Source organism: Myotis davidii, unplaced genomic scaffold (assembly GCF_000327345.1).
Source record: "Myotis davidii unplaced genomic scaffold, ASM32734v1 scaffold187, whole genome shotgun sequence".
Lineage (NCBI taxonomy): Eukaryota > Metazoa > Chordata > Mammalia > Chiroptera > Vespertilionidae > Myotis > Myotis davidii.
In genome coordinates this window covers 2,244,870-2,249,334 of record NW_006383018.1, presented here as the reverse complement: position 1 = coordinate 2,249,334, position 4,465 = coordinate 2,244,870, and positions in this window count along the sequence as shown.

Sequence of the window (4,465 nt, the reverse complement as noted above, 5' to 3'; positions counted from 1 at the left end):
TTATTAGGATCATTAAAAGGGAGTAAAGGGGGGAGGGAGGTGTGTGAAAAGAGATTAACCAAAAAACTTATATGCATATATGCATAACTCATGGACACAGACAATAAGGTGGTAAAGGCCTGGGGCAGGGGTCAATGGAGGGAAATGGGAACATATCTGTAATACTTTCAACAATAAATAAATTAAACATCAATAAAAAATATATTAAAAAAAAAAACAATCTCAGAGTGAAGGCGGGGTGAGGTGGGAAGAGATTAACCAAAAAACTTATATGCATATATGCATAACCCATGGACACAGACAATAAGGTGGTAAAGGCCTGGGGCAGGGGTCAATGGAGGGAAATGGGAACATATCTGTAATACTTTCAACAATAAAGATAAATTAAAACAGTATTCTCTAACAAAGACATCTTAGTGAGTTTTTACATGCTTTTACAAGACTTTGGCCTAAAATTCACTGAAATTAGGTAAGCCATATATGATTTAGGAGTTCCCAGGAGAAACTCAGGTATTAAAGAATCTCACCTCTAGCACATATAGTACCTCAAATTTCACTGCTGAAGATTAATTTTGAGGAATTTAAGAGTTTCCAATCTTTAGGAGTAGAATATCAAATGCAAAATACCTCTGCATGCAGTGACCCTTCAAGCACTATTGCTGAGTGGTTTTAAAGATTCGTCAGCTTTTGCCTAGTTAAAAAATGGGAGGCGGTGACAGCAGAGGAGAATGAGATGGCTCTTAGTCTGGGCTTTGCCTGTCTACTCTATCACCCTTTAAGCTAAAAGACACAATTCAATGTGATCTTACTACTGAGAAGTGTGAATACATTGGGAAACCTAACACCTTAGACAACATTCAACTTAGCATATTGTCACAGGTATTTCCAAGTGCTCTTATGCCAAGCTGCATACTTTATGTTGACCTAAAAAATAGAGGCACACATATATTACAAAACACACATATAATGTACTTATTTCTATACTCATAAACTAATTACTAAGGCAAATAGTATCCATTCAGTTTGGATTAAGGAGTTCTCAATATAAGAATTACATGGGGCTAAAGAAATATTTGGTCTTAAAATAAATTCTTCATTAAAAAAAAGAAGCAGGAGATGCAAATTAAACAAAAGCAAATCAATAGTATTGGGTGATAACTTTTAGAAATAGCTGCTCATGAATTTAGTTCTATATCAAGTATAAAATAAAATCATCATAATGTAAAGGACTGAGAAGACCTCATCTTGGCAAAACAGAATGTGGACTATCAAACCCGACGATGAAGCTGCTTTTTAAATATCTTTCACTTGAAAGGGATTATATTAAAGTGATATTTGTATGTATAAATAGCCATAGATACCTGTCAATTCCTAGTGCCTTCTGTTCATGGTGCATGCATACCAAAGCAGATTTATATACTTATTTGAATTTCTCCTGAAGAATTACTTCTTTTGCATTGATATAAAAAATACTAACACCCTCTTATCAATTTTTTCTAGCCTTATCTATAGGTTCAACTCAAGTAAATATCTTTAACCATAGGCACTTCAAAAAGAGGGAGTAAATCTACCTGTTGAGTTTGTGGACAAATATCTTAAAGCTAGAAATAACATCAGTGTCCAGTCCCCTGTCCTTCCTCCCCCTTGCCTTAGAGGGGAACCCACACACAGCTCTGCATCTCCTTCGGAGGGACAGGGCTGTAACTGACAAAATAGAAATGCCTCTTCCAGGCCATGGCATATTCCATATTTCCTGCCCTACAAGTAAAGGGTGAGGGCTGCATCTGTACCCTAACATGATGGAAGAACAGTGCAGTAGCTCTAAACTGGCCACAGGCTGGGCTCTTTTCTTTCTTCAATTTTTTTTTGTCATTTTACTAGAGAACCATGAAAACAAAGACCCTTCACTCTTATCCTCCTCCTCTTCTTCTTCTTCTTCTTCTTCTGAGTTTTTAAAATTGTGGTAAAATATATATAACATAACATTTACCATCTTAACCATGTTAAATGTATGGTTCAGTGTCATTGAGTACATCCGTAATGTTGTGCAACCATCACCCAGGGTTTGGTCCTTCTGTAGTGTCTCCGCCACCTGTCCCAAGTCCTGTCCGTGAGTGAGCCAAGTTTTCAGTGGGCCCCTCACTCAAGGCTGTTACATCATAAGTTAAGTATTAATTCTCATTTCCATATTCCCCCCTAAAATCCTAGTAGAAGGGTGGTAGATCTTAAAAATATTGGCTCAATTACTTTATCTTATTTAGGAAAGCCAGTTTATCCAGAAAATGCTCATAGTTATACTTAGTTTCCTTGGATTTGTAATGCATTTTGCTTGGGAACATACTTAATCCAAATCCAAACATTTGCCTGGACTTGGCTTTTGATTTTTCAGGGGAGACAAACCACCTACAAGGAAACTTCTGATACACAATATGACACGTGCTTCACCTTCTTCATTCTCTGCCCCAACATTAGGTGACAGTAAATGGAACTTAAAAGAAAAGCCCATTGCACGGTGGATATTGTCTCAACATACAGAGGAAGGAACTGAGAAACAGGAATGGGGAGTTTCAGATGCCTACCCAAAGTTGCCCAGCTGGTAAGACAAGACCCAGAACACCCTAAGCTCTCCTGACTCCACATCCATTGCACTCTCCAAAAGGAGATAAGAGAGATGGCCGGATCTCACATCTGTATGCATCTCTTCATCAACCCTCTGGATTTGTTTTCTCTTCAAGGGGATTGCTAGCTCTCAACTTCCATATACAATTGACTCATTATTGGTGGATTCCGTTATTTGTAAATTCACCTACTCACTAAAATTTTATTCGTTACCCCACAGTCAATCATCATGGGCTTTCACAGTTACTTGTGCGCTTGCACAGAACAGCAAAAACTGGAAGGGCTCGTCTTCCATGTTCCCAGCTGAGGTCAAACAAGGCCTACCCGGCCTTCTTGTTTCAGCTCTCCTACTGTCAACAGCGTCCTTTTTGTGACCGATGTAATGTCACACTTTTCACACCTTTGGCTTTTTGTTGGTGATTTTGTTGCTTAAAAGGACCTTAAAGCGTCATGCTAAAGTGCTGAACGGTGTTCTTAAGTGCAAGAAAGCTGTGGTGTCCCTTATTTAGAAAACACATATGTTAATAAGTTTGTTCAGGCTTGAGTGCTGTTGGCCATGAGTTTAATATCAATTAATAAAAAATATATATCAAATAAGGTATATTAAACAGGAAAACACATAAAACAAGGTTATGTATTGATCGATGGATGGAAATGTCAGCAGAGGCTTCAAGAGGTTCAGTATTCGCTAATCCAGGGCTCACAGTGACCTTACAGAACATAACTACTGTGAATAGTGACACTCAGCCGTATTTGGACATGATCTGTACATGTTGGTTTGAGGTACATCATCTCAGTCCTCTATAATGTCAGGACCTATCTTGGCTCCCTGTCCTCTTCCCACAGTGGGCACCACACAAGGACTGGTTTGGGTTTAGTCCATCGGTACTCTAATATCACCCTTTCTTTCAAAGTAATGAACAAGGAAGTATATTTCCCTTACTGCAGCTATTTTGAGGCTGGCTTAAAACATGCAGCTATTTGTTTGGTCACCTCATAAGTTTCAAATTTATATTCCCTCCAACCAGAAAAAGGTTTGGCTGCTTTGATAGTGGTAACAGTGAAAAAACCCTATGTCCCAGGTCATCAGAAAGGCAACCATATATTCTAGTTACCTTCCTATGTCCTTGAAGAATCAGGGAAACCCACACTGACCTCCTTGTTTCTGGAATCATGAAGAGCAGAGCTATTCTACATGAAGTAGCTAATACTTATGAGGGTTGCTAATTGTCTTAGTGTGTCTTAACAGCTCCAACAGAAACCGTAAGTCATGAGGATCCTGGCAAAAGTGACAGCAGTCTCGACATAAATCCACAGCTGTCTGTAAGATGTAAAGCAAAAATAGAGATTTGTTATTATAAAGATACTTATTTTTATGACCAGCAGTAATAGGATTGGGAACCTGATATCTGGACTTCTGAATAATAAGCATAGTGAAGCCATAGGCTTGCTGTACTAGGTGCTTTATCTGCCTTTCTTCACAAAAACATCTAATTCTCACAATAATAACCCTGGGGGTAGATGGCACTGTCCTTGCAGCAGATGGAAATGGAAGTACCTTTCCCACTGCATAGCAAGTAAGAGGCAGCTTGGATAGAATCACAACTCTGCATGCCTCCAGCTGGCATACTGCCTTCCCCCAGTACCCTTATGCAGCTACATAGCTGCTGGAGTCCAGAACAAAGTGGAAATACAGGCCCCTTTGTTCAAACAGTAAGAATGTCCAGAGAGTGACCACTGAATGTTAAACCAAGAGCAGAAGCCTTCTGGGCACAGGGCCTTGTGTGACTGCGCAGGTCGCATGCCCATGAAGCCAGTCCTGCCCTGATGTCACAGTTCCATCAAC